General features: G+C 39.9%; 1 long non-coding RNA gene across 1 annotated transcript; it reads right to left on the bottom strand.

Annotated features, from left to right (window-relative positions):
• Positions 1–8,073: 8,073 nt before the first annotated feature.
• Positions 8,074–15,592, bottom strand: LOC125962623 (uncharacterized). Its single transcript, XR_007474059.1, has 2 exons — positions 15,464–15,592; positions 8,074–8,453 (listed from the first exon to the last, which is right to left on the bottom strand). It is a non-coding gene; the product is annotated as an uncharacterized LOC125962623 (long non-coding RNA).
• Between the last annotated feature and the right edge of the window lie 751 nt (positions 15,593–16,343).

The following is a 16,343-nucleotide window of genomic DNA, read 5'->3' as shown; positions in this document are numbered from 1 at the left end:
GAACACATCCCTTTTCACGGCTTACTGGACCTGTAAGCTACGCACTTAGAAAACAAGCTGCATAGCAACAGTCATTTTGTAAATCTAGATAAACATTGGAAACCCCAGTGTACCTCACAAGTGGGGTCAAATCAGTCAAAAAAGTAATTTCAGATGTGAAAAAATATAATAAGACACTGAGGTTGTTGAGTTTTGCAGTAAGAAGAACGTGTTGTGCACATGGAGAGCAGGCAGCACTTTGCCTGGTAAGGACCGTTTAAACTTCCCTTTATTTGTACTACCCATGAATTCAGAACTACTATAATTTTATGCAGAATATTCCAATAATTTCCCAAAGCTTTTAATGTGTCACATGACATTATAAATATGGTTAAGTTGGAAAAGAAAAGGAACACAGTATATGAAAGTGTAATATACTTTAAGAATCTCCGTATGTGCTGTACTAGGTATGTCTGAGCCTCTTTCCTGCTAGAGCAAACATGGTGGTGGTGGTGATGGTGGTGACAGTGATGATGACAGAGACAATGATAATTGGCCACCTTACAAAGTGCCGATTATGTGTCTGGCATCGTGGCAACTGAATTACACACATTCATGTAAATTTTATGCCTAATCAAGTTGGCACTGTAAAGGTGATTTTCCCCGCATTTTAGTAAAGGGATTGAACTTCTGAGGAGTTAAATAATTTGTTCCTCAAATCAATGAAGCGATAATTAAGAAAATAACCTGGATTTGAATTTACATACAAGTAATCATCGATATAACTCAAAATTCACATACCACTGGTTGTGAGAGCCTGAAATTTGGATCGAAGAAGGGTAGAAATCAACCAAAATTATGATATGATATGATATTGCTAAAAGCAGGGTTTCAAAGAAAGAAAATACTTTTACTATCACACAAAAGAAGTGTATTTTATTCAAGAAATGGAGGATAAGTAACAATTGCTCATCTGGCAGAAACCACTGCCCAGGTGACAGACACACACAGAAGACCCTGAGAGAATCCTCAGAGGGCGCTCAGGAGGAGAGATACTGCCCTTCCCTCTGAGGCTCTGGGATGCTTTTTCGGATACCTCCCAGAGGGAAGCAGCATAGCAGTCTCAGATAGGAAACCTCTGACCATCAGGAATCCCCACACGCACACTGCAGGCTGAAGAGTGGAAAGCTTCTTCTGTATCCATGATAGGCTTTGAAGAGAAGATGAAGATGGAGCTGTGGAACTAGATGAGCTGATTGTCCTTATCCTTTCCAGGGGCATATAAAACCTGAAGCTGTTACTTGTCCTTGGGTGGGCACTTCTGCTGGCATTGCTGGGGAGGTGGCACAGGAGTGCATTTCTCAGTGCACTTTATAGGTGGGCAAGGGTCTGTACCCTTGGTAGGTGAGCAAGGATCAGGGCACTTAGTTGGGCATACTGGAGGTAGCTTACACTGCTCCTTGCACTGCTGCTTGCACTGCTGCTCTTGAGAAGACATCTTTCTGGAGTCTTAATATCTGAAAGAAAGTATATGACCATGTTTACCAGAAGGAATTCCTTCAGAGAGAAGACCCAAAGCTTTGACAACTCAAATAGACAGGATCTCTCCAATCTCAAAATATGGGTGTTAATCTCTTTAATACCTTTTAATGAATTTCTGACTTCTCTCTCGTTCTTTAGCAAATCTATTCATCAGCCCAGAGACAACCTTCTCTTCTCATACAACATTTCCAAAGAAAATATCTTTTTTAAAAGAAACCAGCAGTGTTTTCTCTTTTGGTTTCTTTCCTTTTTTGTTTTATTGAAAACGTCATCTTCAAAAAAGGCCGTCACAAGTTCTAAAATCCTCGCCAAGCTCACAAGCAAGTTCTATCACCATTTTTTCTCATGAGGTCCCGACAGCATTACTTATGTGCAAAGCAAAGGGCAATCAGGATGAATGTAAGGGCATCACACCTTCTAAGATTAATGCCTCTGAAATCACAGCAGAGGTCCAAGAGAAAGGCACAGAAAAAGGTAAATACTTTACTCTTTATCCCTTCACGTCAAAATTTCCTTTTAATTTCTTGTTCAATAGAGGAATTCAAACTAGGTGTCAGAAATCTAGTAAATACAATATAACATTGTGCCCAGATTCCAAGTTCCCATCCACTAAGTAACATTATACCCTTGATCATAACTTTGGACCCATCAAATTTGCGGTCTCCAGCATAAACTCAACATTCGGGGGCCCGAGAACAAAGTTGAACTGAAGCATCAGACTCACCAGGTTCTCCAAAGTCAATCGGAACTCGAGTAGCAGGAGGATAGCTGTCGTGCAGTAGAGGCCCTTTTTATTGGGGTTTGCTGCCCCACCCAGGGGGAAGCGGAGCTACCAAAACCGGCCTGGTTCAGTCATTTCCGAACCCAATGCAAATCCATTCATAACTGGCTTGGCAGGGACTCTGAAAACAGGAAATGTCCTGCGCCAGGATCTCCTCACTAGATTATGTTCTCATGACTCACAGAGTCCATGCCTTAGCTCTCCGTTTCAGCAGTTTATGGCAGTGGGAGGATCTTGAAGCTTCTCTAACTTGCAGACAAACGTTCCATTTCTTGATTGGGGAAGATGACCCTTTTCTATCTTTCACCTTCCTTGACTTCTAAAACTGCCTGCCTAGTTGCACTTGAACTGGTGGCCATTTTATTGTGCATACTGGTTTGAGAAAGGCCTGGCTACCTGGTGACACCATTCTCTTTATCTCAAGCCCCTCTTATAATGCATTTCCTCTTGATCCATGGCTTGCTAAGTGAAGTCTCTTCTCCTCTTCTAAAATGGACTGAGGGAAGGTTGCGGATCATCTCCGATGACTTCCCACCGTGATACTTAAATACGTTTAGTAAAGTGGTCACCTCTAGGGACCCCCTTTCACTGCTTTGCTCCTTCAGATTAAGAACATCCAGCAGTGACATTCTTATGAACTTTGTAAATCTGTTTCACTTCCGGCCACAAGGAATTCACTAGGAGCGTAGTTTCGTCTACCATAATTCCAATCAGCTGGCAGATCAGAACCTAGACTTACAATACAAACCAAGCCTTTTACTCATACCTCCCAAACGTGACATACCACCTGCTCTTACCTAACTTCTCCCAAAGGACCTCTTTGGATTTCTTCAACTTTTGACGAAAGCTCAGAGGAGTGTTTAAATATTCTGGCTTCCTGTCCCTTTGAAATTTTTGGAAAACCCTATCTAATATGCAATGCCATTCAAGTCACTAATTTTGTATGTATTTAAGAGTTACGAATTATTTAAATACACGTTTTGTTTCACATCAAATCTCGGGGTAAATTCCAGAGAAAGTTGATATCCTATTATTAAAAATGCAGTCACTGAAGTTCATTGCCATTCATATACAACTTCTTAATGATTAATAATAAGTTTGTTAAAATTTTAACCTACGTTTTAAAATTTCCATTTTGCTCACTGTGGAACATATGTCAAATAAGCCTATTTCCTGCTCTACTTTCTTTTTTTTTTTTTTTTTTTGCGGTTCGCGGGCCTCTCACTGTTGTGGCCTCTCCCGTTGCGGAGCACAGGCTCCGGTCGCGCAGGCCCAGCGGCCATGGCTCACGGGCCCAGCCGCTCCGCGGCATGCGGAATCTTCCCAGACCGGGACACGAACCCGTGTCCCCTGCATCGGCAGGTGGACTCTCAACCACTGCGCCACCAGGGAAGCCCCCCTGCTCTACTTTCTTCATAGAATTTGTCAGTGTGCTGGAAGGAAGGTTTGGTGGTTAATTTATGGGTCAGCTTCCCTGGCATATGGTCCCCGGTTATCTGGTCAAACATTATTCTGGGTTTTTCTGAAATGATGCTTTTGCACGAGAGTGTTATTTACATCAGTGGCCTGAGTAAAGGCGGTTGTCTTCTATAAGGTGGGAATTCCTCTTCCAATCCACTGACTGCCTCAATAGAACAAGGCTGACCGTCACCGAGGTAAAAGACGATTACCCTGTTGGATGGGCTTCCAGCAGGCTTTCAGCTCTGCAGATTATGAGTTTGCCAAACATTGTAATCTCTCTATCTCTCTCAATCTCTCTCTCTCTCTCTCTTTCCCTCTCTCTCTCACTCTCTCTCACATTCTGTACCACATTTCTGTATGTATATACATATATATATATATTTATTTATGCATTGCAATATTTAATTTGAATATTTCATCTGGCTTATCATGTACACGATTACCTGTGGTCAATTAAATTAAAACATTTCAAAGTTATTATAAAGTGAAGTTACAGTAAAAAATACTAATCTTACATGACACATCTGATGTGGAATTATGACAAATATAATGAACTTTTAGAAAATAACTGAAGTTCAGGAACCAGTGCCCTAGCTTGTTCTCCAAATATCTTATTTCTACCTTTTCAGAGATTCAGCTGTCAAGAGTTCTTCTACAGTTCCTCTCTTCTCTCCAAGACCTGAACACTACACTTTTCTCTGCTGTCCCCTTGGGCACTGAAGCTTCTCGTGATGGGCCGTGGCTGGTGAAGGGTCCTGTCTGGTTTAGAAATAAAGTTGCAACTCTCACTTTATATTTCTGTGGAATGTGGGAACACACGTTTCATGGAATCAGGATGTCCCTCTCACCTGACATGAACACTTCCCTAGAGTGCCGTCGTGTGCTTAAAATTCCTTTATCAGGAAATAAATCCCTTGTATTCCATAAGTAAATATCAGGTTTCAATTGTGTGAAACCAAAAATAGATATAAGATACCTCTTAAGACACACAGCATCACATATAAGTGATTGAGAGTGGGGTTGGGAGTGGAGAGAAGATCAGAGCACTAAGGTCTGAAATCTATATGAAATATGGACTTAGGGCTCATCTGATATACTTGCTTTCTTCTGCTCTTCCCAAACATGTTTTATGGCTTTGAAAACAGTAATACGAAAAGTTTTTCACTGTTTATTCTCGGTCTTCCTTTTCAACCCTCCAGAACCCTCAACCTGCCATATTACCTTCACTGCCCCATATATACAACATAACTGTCCAAGTTGGTGCTTTGACATGTTGCCCATGCATTTAGTAATAATCCTTTCATATCTTTCATAATTCTACCTGCAGTCTGAAGGAAGAACAGGCCTAAAACGGGTCTTGGGCAATTAATCAGGAAGCTTCTTAGGAATGTCATTTTATAATGGAAAAGGAGGATGAAGAGGAGAATGAAGAGGAGAGGAGGAGAAAGAGGAGTCACTTGAGACTTGAGAAGAGTCACCAGATAAGCATGTGCCAGAAGAACAGGACCTAACGTTTCTCTCAAGCTCAGCCACATCTTCACATCTATAAACTATTTAAATATTATAATAAATTGCTATAAAAATGAAATTACAGTATATAATATATAATTGAGAAAACATAAAGTTGTTCAAAAATGAAAACATCTAATAAACTGCCAAGAAAAATCACTGCTTATATTTTGGTCTATTTAGTGTTAGGTGTTTTCTATTTTCATAAACCCACAGACATGCATACATGTCTTTCAGGGTACTGATCTGAGATCTTTTATCTTTTGCAACATAGATGCTTCCAGCCATAAATTGCTCACAATGCGTTGCATTACATTTTTCCCTAAAGGTCTTCTATGCTTTATTTGCCTTTTCATTCATCCCATAGTATTTTCTATTTCTTTGTTATTTCTTCTTCGAGCCATTGTTTAATTAGGAATCTGTTTCCAAACTCATAGATGTCACAGAAACAGAGACTAGAATGGTGGTCAGGAGGAGCTGAGGGGTTCGGCAAAATAGGAGATGTTGGGCAATGGGTACAAGCCTGCATCATACAATGAAGAAGCTCTGGGAGTCTATGGAACATCATGGTGAGTCTAGTTAATAACACTCGGTTGTGTAGTTGAAACTTGCTCAGAAAATTGACCTTAAGCATTCTCATCACACACACACACACACACACAAATACACAGACATACACATATTTAAATGGTTAATGTTGAAGTGATTAATGTGTTAATTGACCGATGGTGATAATCACTGCACAAAGTACACATATGTCAAATCATCCCATTATGCACTGTAAATATGTCCAATTTAATTTGTTCATTATACCTCAGAAATACCAGATGGAAAAGATGAAAGAAGAACCATCCTACGAAACAGTAACAAAGTTTGAGAATCTTTGTGTTCCTTCTCCTCCTTGCCTCTCTTAGGCTCTGATATTATTCTCTGAGAGAGCTTCCCTTAACAATTCTTCTCTGCGGGCCTTGTATGCACCTCACAGTGGATAATCCCTTCTCGTCACCTATACTAACCACATCTGAAGTAGGTAGTGTGGAAAGTGGGGAAAGGAGGGCTGGAAAGTCGTTACAATTCTTGAAAAATCAGTCTTTTTTGTTTTGGCACATAGTTTATTTAGTTGTCAATTCCCTCAAAAACTTATTAGACACCCGACATAATTCATTCTTCCAACCATTTCTCTGTCCCAGGGACCTCACTCAGGTCCTTTTCTGGAAGTAATTTTCTGGCCTGATTAAATTTCTGCCTCGATCCCTGAACATAATTCAACTACCATGAGGCTCCCTGACACACAGGTGGATAGACTACAACTTCTGTCTCTTTTCTCTCTTGTTACAGTCAACTGAAATTGGACTTCGAGTTCAAAACCACCTCTAATCTCATATCTTACTCTTTAGGGATTACAAGTGTTGAGTTTCCTAATTCAACAAGGTTTTGAATATCTGGTCTGTATTTTTCTCTTTCCATTTTTTTTTTATTTCTGACCTGCCCGCCAGAAATTTTTTTCTCAACGTACATTTATTGAAATTCCCTGGTCAAATCAACAAGTGACCAATATTTGGTCTGCATCTCAGAATACCATGGACAACCATTACTGCAAACATTTTGCCATTGAATAAAATGTATCACCACATTTATGGCTTCCAATATCAGACTCCTTGCCAACCACCTCCAGACTCTAAGCCAATGCCATAATTTTAAGATTTGTTACAGAAGCATCCCACCTCAAAGACTAATTTCTGTGTCAGGTCAAATAACACTAGCTAGAGGAGAGACAACTCCCAAATATCAGTGTTGATTTCTCACTCAGGTACTAGTGTGATAAGGGTTGGGCAGTAATCTGGACATCTTTTTTTTCTTGCAGTTCTGACATCTTGGACTACTTTACTTCTAGGACCACAAGAAGAGATATGCTTAAAGAACACATCCCTTTTCACGGCTTACTGGACCTGTAAGCTACGCACTTAGAAAACAAGCTGCATAGCAACAGTCATTTTGTAAATCTAGATAAACATTGGAAACCCCAGTGTACCTCACATGTGGGGTCAAATCAGTCAAAAAAGTAATTTCAGACGTGAAAAAATATAATAAGACACTGAGGTTGTTGAGTTTTGCAGTAAGAAGAACGTGTTGTGCACATGGAGAGCAGGCAGCACTTTGCTTGGTAAGGACCGTTTAAACTTCCCTTTATTTGTACTACCCATGAATTCAGAACTACTATAATTTTATGCAGAATGTTCCAATAATTTCCCAAAGTTTTTAATGTGTCACATGATGTTATAAATATGGTTAAGTTGGAAAAGAAAAGGAACACAGACTATGAAAGTGTAATATACTTTAAGAATCTCCGTATGTGCTGTACTAGGTATGTCTGAGCCTCTTTCCTGCTAGAGCAAACATGGTGGTGGTGGTGATGGTGGTGACAGTGATGATGACAGAGACAATGATAATTGGCCACCTTACAAAGTGCCGATTATGTGTCTGGCATCGTGGCAACTGAATTACACACATTCATGTAAATTTTATGCCTAATCAAGTTGGCACTGTAAAGGTGATTTTCCCCACATTTTAGTAAAGGGATTGAACTTCTGAGGAGTTAAATAATTTGTTCCTCAAATCAATGAAGCGATAATTAAGAAGATAACCTGGATTTGAATTTACATACAAGTAATCATCGGTATAACTCAAAATTCACATAACACTGGTTGTGAGAGCCTGAAATTTGGATCGAAGAAGGGTAGAAATCAACCAAAATTATGATATGATATTGCTAAAAGCAGGGTTTCAAAGAAAGAAAATACTTTTACTATCACAAAAAAGAAGTGTATTTTATTCAAGAAATGGAGGATAAGTAACAATTGCTCATCTGGCAGAAACCACTGCCCAGGTGACAGACACACACAGAAGACCCTGAGAGAATCCTCAGAGGGCGCTCAGGAGGAGAGATACTGCCCTTCCCTCTGAGGCTCTGGGATGCTTTTTCGGATACCTCCCAGAGGGAAGCAGCATAGCAGACTCAGATAGGAAACCTCTGACCATCAGGAATCCCCACACGCACACTGCAGGCTGAAGAGTGGAAAGCTTCTTCTGTATCCATGATAGGCTTTGAAGAGAAGATGAAGATGGAGCTGTGGAACTAGATGAGCTGATTGTCCTTATCCTTTCCAGAGGCAGATAAAATCTGAAGCTGTTACTTGTCCTTAGGTGGGCACTTCTGCTGGCATTGCTGGGGAGGTGGCACAGGAGTGCATTTCTCAGTGCACTTTATAGGTGGGCAAGCGTCTGTACCCTTGGTAGGTGAGCAAGGATCAGGGCATTTAGTTGGGCATACTGGAGGTAGCTTGCACTGCTCCTTGCACTGCTGCTTGCACTGCTGCTCTTGAGAAGACATCTTTCTGGAGTCTTAATATCTGAAAGAAAGTATATGACCATGTTCACCAGAAGGAATTCCTTCAGAGAGAAGACCCAAAGCTTTGACAACTCAAATAGACAGGATCTCTCCAATCTCAAAATATGGGTGTTAATCTCTTTAATACCTTTTAATGAATTTCTGACTTCTCTCTCGTTCTTTAGCAAATCTATTCATCAGCCCAGAGACAACCTTCTCTTCTCATACAACATTTCCAAAGAAAATATCTTTTTTAAAAGAAACCAGCAGTGTTTTCTCTTTTGGTTTCTTTCCTTTTTTGTTTTATTGAAAACGTCATCTTCAAAAAAGACCGTCACAAGTTCTAAAATCCTCGCCAAGCTCACAAGCAAGTTCTATCACAATTTTTTCTCATGAGGTCCCGACAGCATTACTTATGTGCAAAGCAAAGGGCAATCAGGATGAATGTAAGGGCATCACACCTTCTAAGATTAATGCCTCTGAAATCACAGCAGAGGTCCAAGAGAAAGGCACAGAAAAAGGTAAATACTTTACTCTTTATCCCTTCACGTCAAAATTTCCTTTTAATTTCTTGTTCAATAGAGGAATTCAAACTAGGTGTCAGAAATCTAGTAAATACAATATAACATTGTGCCCAGATTCCAAGTTCCCATCCACTAAGTAACATTATACCCTTGATCATAACTTTGGACCCATCAAATTTGTGGTCTCCAGCATAAACTCAACATTCGGGGGCCCGAGAACAAAGTTGAACTGAAGCATCAGACTCACCAGGTTCTCCAAAGTCAATCGGAACTCGAGTAGCAGGAGGATAGCTGTCGTGCAGTAGAGGCCCTTTTTATTGGGGTTTGCTGCCCCACCCAGGGGGAAGCGGAGCTACCAAAACCGGCCTGGTTCAGTCATTTCCAAACCCAATGCAAATCCATCCATAACTGGCTTGGCAGGGACTCTGAAAACAGGAAATGTCCTGCGCCAGGATCTCCTCACTGGATTATGTTCTCATGACTCACAGAGTCCCTGCCTTAGCTCTCCGTTTCAGTGGTTTATGGCAGTGGGAGGATTTTGAAGCTTCTCTAACTTGCAGACAAACGTTCCGTTTCTTGATTGGGGAAGATGACCCTTTTCTATCTTTCACCTTCCTTGACTTCTAAAACTGCCTGCCTAGTTGCACTTGAACTGGTGGCCATTTTATTGTACATACTGGTTTGAGAAAGGCCTGGCTACCTGGTGACACCATTCTCTTTATCTCAAGCCCCTCTTATAATGCATTTCCTCTTGATCCATGGCTTGCTAAGTGAAGTCTCTTCTCTTCTAAAACGGGAGGGAAGGTTGCGGATCATCTCCGATGACTTCCCGCCGTGATACATAAATACGTTTAGTAAAGTGGTCACCTCTAGGGACCCCCTTTCACTGCTTTGCTGCTTCAAATTAAGAACATCCAGCACTCACATTCCTATTAACTTTGTAAATCTGTTTCACTTCCGGCCACAAGGAATTCACTAGGAGCGTAGCATCACCTACCATAATTCCAATCAGCTGGCAGATCAGAACCTAGACTTACAATACAAACCAAGTCTTTTACTCATACCTCCCAAACGTGACATACCACCTGCTGTTACCTAACTTTTCCCAAAGGACCTCTTTGGATTTCTTCAACTTTTGACGAAAGCTCAGAGGAGTGTTTAAATATTCTGGCTTCCTGTCCCTTTGAAATTTTTGGAAAACCCTATCTAATATGCAATGCAATTCAAGTCACTAATTTTGTATGTATTTAAGAGTTACGAATTATTTAAATACACGTTTTGTTTCACATCAAATCTCGGGGTAAATTCCAGAGAAAGTTGATATCCCTTTATTAAAATGCAGTCACTGAAGTTCATTGCCATTCATATACAACTTCTTAATGATTAATAATAAGTTTGTTAAAATTTTAACCTACGTTTTACATTTTCCATTTTGCTCACTGTGGAACGTATGTCAAATAAGCCTATTTCCTGCTCTACTTTCTTCATAGAATTTGTCAGTGTGCTGGAAGGAAGGTTTGGTGGTTAATTTATGGGTCAGCTTCCCTGGCATATGGTCCCCGGTTAACTGGTCAACCATTATCTGGGTGTTTCTGTAAGGATGCTTTTGCAAGAGAGTATTATTTACATCAGTGGCCTGAGTAAAGGCGGTTGCCTTCTATAAGCTGGGAATTCTTCTTCCAATCAACTGACCTCCTCAATAGAACAAGGCTGACCGTCACCGAGGTAAAAGACGATTACCCTGTTGGATGGGCTTCCAGCAGGCTTTCAGCTCTGCAGATTTTGAGTTTGCCAAACTTTGTAATCTCTCTATCTCTCTCAATCTCTCTCTCTCCTTCTCTGTTTCTCTCTCTCTCACACTGTCTCTCACTTTCTGTAACACATTTCTCTCTCTCTCTCTCTCTCTCCCTCTCTCTCTCTATATATATATATATATATATATTTTACATTGCAATATTTAATTTGAATATTTCATCTGGCTTATCATGTACAAGATTACGTATGGTCAATTAAATTAAAACATTTTAAAGTTATTATAAAGTAAAGTTAAAGTAAAAAATACTACTGTTACATGACACCTCTGATGTGGAATTATGACAAATATAATGAACTTTTAGAAAATAACTGAAGTTCAGGAAACAGTGCCCTAGCATGTTCTCCAAATACCTTATTTCTACCTTTTCAGAGATTCAGCTGTCAAGAGTTCTTCTACAGTTCCTCTCTTCTCTCCTGGACCAGAGCACTACTCTTTTCTCTGCTGTCCCCTTGGGCACTGAAGCTTCTCGTGATGGGCCGTGGCTGGTGAAGGGCCCTGTCTGGTTTAGAAATAAAGTTGCAACTCTCACTTTATATTACTGTGGAATGTGGGAACACATGTTTTCTGGAATTAGGATGTCCCTCTCACCTGTCATGAACACTTCCCTAGAGTGCCGTCGTGTGCTTAAAATTCCTTTATCAGGAAATAAATCCCTTGTACTCCATAAGTAAATATCAGGTTTCAATTGTGTGAAACCAAAAATAGATATAAGATACCACTTAAGACTCACAGCATCACATATAAGTGACTGAGAGTGGGGTTGGGAGTGGAGAGAAGATCAGAGCACTAAGATCTGAAATCTATATGAAATATGGACTTAGGGCTCATCTGATATACTTGCTTTCTTCTGCTCTTTCCAAACATGTTTTATGGCTTTGAAGACAGTAATACGAAAAGTTTTTCACTGTTTATTCTCGGTCTTCCTTTTCAACCCTCCAGAACCCTCAACCTGCCATATTACCTTCACTGCCCCATATATACAACATAACTGTCCAAGTTGGTGCTTTGACATGTTGCCCGTACATTTAGTAATAATCCTTTCCTATCTTTCATAATTCTACCTGCAGTCTGAAGGAAGAACTGGCCTAGTAACGTGTCTTGGGCAATTAATCAGGAAGCTTCTTAGGAATGTCATTTTATAATAGAAAAGGAGGAAGAAGAGGAGAACGAAGAGGAGAGGAAGAGAAAGAGGAGACACTTGAGACTTGAGAAGAGTCACCAGATAAGCATGTGCCAGAAGAACAGGATCTAACGTTTCCCTCAAGCTCAGCCACATCTTCACTACTATAAATTATTTAAATATTATAATAAATTGGTATAAAAATGAAATTACAGTATATAATATATAATTGAGAAAACATAAAGTTGTTTAAAAATGAACACATCTAATAAACTGCTAAGAAAAATCACTGCTTCTATTTTGCCCTATTTAGTGTTAGGAGTCTTCTATTTTCATAAACCCACAGACATGCATACATATCTTTCAGGGTACTGATCTGAGATCTTTTATCTTTTGCAACATAGATGCTTCCAGCCATAAGTTGCTCTCTATGCGCTGCATTACATTTTTCCCTAAAGGTCTTCTATGCTTTATTTGCCTTTTCATTCATCCCATAGTATTTTCTATTTCTTTGTTATTTCTTCTTCGAGCCATTGTTTATTTAGGAATCTGTTTCCAAACTCATAGATGTCACAGAAACAGAGACTAGAATGGTGGTCAGCAGGGGCTGAGGGATTCGGCAAAAGAGGAGATGTTGAGCAATGGGTACAAGACTGCATCATACGATGAAGAAGCTCTAGGAGTCTATGGAACATCATGGTGAGTCTAGTTAATAACACTCGGTCGTGTAGTTGAAACTTGCTCAGAAAATAGACCTTAAGCATTCTCATCACACAAACACACACACACACACACACAAACACACACACACACAAACACAAACACACAGATATACACATATTTAAATGGTTAATGTTGAAGTGATTAATGTGTTAATTGACCGATGGTGATAATCACTGCACAAAGTACACATATGTCAAATCATCCCATTATGCACTGTAAATATGTCCAATTTAATTTGTTCATTATACCTCAGAAATACCAGATGGAAAAGATGAAAGAAGAACCATCCTACGAAACAGTAACAAAGTTTGAGAATCTTTGTGTTCCTCCTCCTCCTTGCCTCTCTTAGGCTCTGATACTACTCTCTGAGAGAGCTTCCCTTAACAATTCTTCTCTGCGGGCCTTGTATCCACCTCACAGTGGATAATCCCTTCTTGTCACCTATACTGACCACATCTGAAGTAGGTAGTGTGGAAAGGGGGGAAAGGAGGGCTGGAAAGTCATTACAATTCTTGAAAAATCAGTCTTTTGTTTTGGCACATAGTTTATTTAGTTGTCAGTTCCCTCAAAAACTTATTAGACACCCGACATAATTCATTCTTCCAATCATTTCTCTGTCCCAGGGACCTCACTCAGGTCCTTTTCTGGAAGTAATTTTCTGGCCTGATTAAATTTCTGCCTTGATCCCTGAACATAATTCAACTACCATGAGGCTCCCTGACACACAGGTGGATAGACTACAACTTCTGTCTCTTTTCTCTCTTGTTACAGTCAACTGAAATTGGACTTCGAGTTCAAAACCACCTCTAATCTCATATCTTACTCTTTAGGGATTACAAGTGTTGAGTTTCCTAATTCAACAAGGTTTTGAATATCTGGTCTGTATTTCTCTCTTTCCATTATTTTTTTTATTTCTGACCTGCCCGCCAGAAATTTTTTTCTCAACGTACATTTATTGAAATTCCCTGGTCAAATCAACAAGTGACCAATATTTGGTCTGCATCTCAGAATACCATGGACAACCATTACTGCAAACATTTTGCCATTGAATAAAATGTATCACCACATTTATGGCTTCCAATATCAGACTCCTTGCCAACCACCTCCAGACTCTAAGCCAATGCCATAATTTTAAGATTTGTTACAGAAGCATCCCACCTCAAAGACTAATTTCTGTGTCAGGTCAAATAACACTAGCTAGAGGAGAGACAACTCCCAAATATCAGTGTTGATTTCTCACTCAGGTACTAGTGTGATAAGGGTTGGGCAGTAATCTGGACATCTTTTTTTTCTTGCAGTTCTGACATCTTGGACTACTTTATTTCTAGGACCACAAGAAGAGATATGCTTAAAGAACACATCCCTTTTCACGGCTTACTGGACCTGTAAGCTACGCACTTAGAAAACAAGCTGCATAGCAACAGTCATTTTGTAAATCTAGATAAACATTGGAAACCCCAGTGTACCTCACAAGTGGGGTCAAATCAGTCAAAAAAGTAATTTCAGATGTGAAAAAATATAATAAGACACTGAGGTTGTTGAGTTTTGCAGTAAGAAGAACGTGTTGTGCACATGGAGAGCAGGCAGCACTTTGCCTGGTAAGGACCGTTTAAACTTCCCTTTATTTGTACTACCCATGAATTCAGAACTACTATAATTTTATGCAGAATATTCCAATAATTTCCCAAAGCTTTTAATGTGTCACATGACATTATAAATATGGTTAAGTTGGAAAAGAAAAGGAACACAGACTATGAAAGTGTAATATACTTTAAGAATCTCCGTATGTGCTGTACTAGGTATGTCTGAGCCTCTTTCCTGCTAGAGCAAACATGGTGGTGGTGGTGATGGTGGTGACAGTGATGATGACAGAGACAATGATAATTGGCCACCTTACAAAGTGCCGATTATGTGTCTGGCATCGTGGCAACTGAATTACACACATTCATGTAAATTTTATGCCTAATCAAGTTGGCACTGTAAAGGTGATTTTCCCCACATTTTAGTAAAGGGATTGAACTTCTGAGGAGTTAAATAATTTGTTCCTCAAATCAATGAAGCGATAATTAAGAAAATAACCTGGATTTGAATTTACATACAAGTAATCATCGATATAACTCAAAATTCACATACCACTGGTTGTGAGAGCCTGAAATTTGGATCGAAGAAGGGTAGAAATCAACCAAAATTATGATATGATATGATATTGCTAAAAGCAGGGTTTCAAAGAAAGAAAATACTTTTACTATCACACAAAAGAAGTGTATTTTATTCAAGAAATGGAGGATAAGTAACAATTGCTCATCTGGCAGAAACCACTGCCCAGGTGACAGACACACACAGAAGACCCTGAGAGAATCCTCAGAGGGCGCTCAGGAGGAGAGATACTGCCCTTCCCTCTGAGGCTCTGGGATGCTTTTTCGGATACCTCCCAGAGGGAGGCAGCATAGCAGACTCAGATAGGAAACCTCTGACCATCAGGAATCCCCACACGCACACTGCAGGCTGAAGGGTGGAAAGCTTCTTCTGTATCCATGATAGGCTTTGAAGAGAAGATGAAGATGGAGCTGTGGAACTAGATGAGCTGATTGTCCTTATCCTTTCCAGGGGCAGATAAAACCTGAAGCTGTTACTTGTCCTTGGGTGGGCACTTCTGCTGGCATTGCTGGGGAGGTGGCACAGGAGTGCATTTCTCAGTGCACTTTATAGGTGGGCAAGGGTCTGTACCCTTGGTAGGTGAGCAAGGATCAGGGCTCTTAGTTGGGCATACTGGAGGTAGCTTACACTGCTCCTTGCACTGCTGCTTGCACTGCTGCTCTTGAGAAGACATCTTTCTGGAGTCTTAATATCTGAAAGAAAGTATATGACCATGTTTACCAGAAGGAATTCCTTCAGAGAGAAGACCCAAAGCTTTGACAACTCAAATAGACAGGATCTCTCCAATCTCAAAATATGGGTGTTAATCTCTTTAATACCTTTTAATGAATTTCTGACTTCTCTCTCGTTCTTTAGCAAATCTATTCATCAGCCCAGAGACAACCTTCTCTTCTCATACAACATTTCCAAAGAAAATATCTTTTTTAAAAGAAACCAGCAGTGTTTTCTCTTTTGGTTTCTTTCCTTTTTTGTTTTATTGAAAACGTCATCTTCAAAAAAGGCCGTCACAAGTTCTAAAATCCTCGCCAAGCTCACAAGCAAGTTCTATCACCATTTTTTCTCATGAGGTCCCGACAGCATTACTTATGTGCAAAGCAAAGGGCAATCAGGATGAATGTAAGGGCATCACACCTTCTAAGATTAATGCCTCTGAAATCACAGCAGAGGTCCAAGAGAAAGGCACAGAAAAAGGTAAATACTTTACTCTTTATCCCTTCACGTCAAAATTTCCTTTTAATTTCTTGTTCAATAGAGGAATTCAAACTAGGTGTCAGAAATCTAGTAAATACAATATAACATTGTGCCCAGATTCCAAGTTCCCATCCACTAAGTAACATTATACC

Source organism: Orcinus orca, chromosome 1 (assembly GCF_937001465.1).
Source record: "Orcinus orca chromosome 1, mOrcOrc1.1, whole genome shotgun sequence".
Classification (NCBI taxonomy): domain Eukaryota; kingdom Metazoa; phylum Chordata; class Mammalia; order Artiodactyla; family Delphinidae; genus Orcinus; species Orcinus orca.
This window is presented reverse-complemented; position numbering and strand designations above follow the sequence as displayed.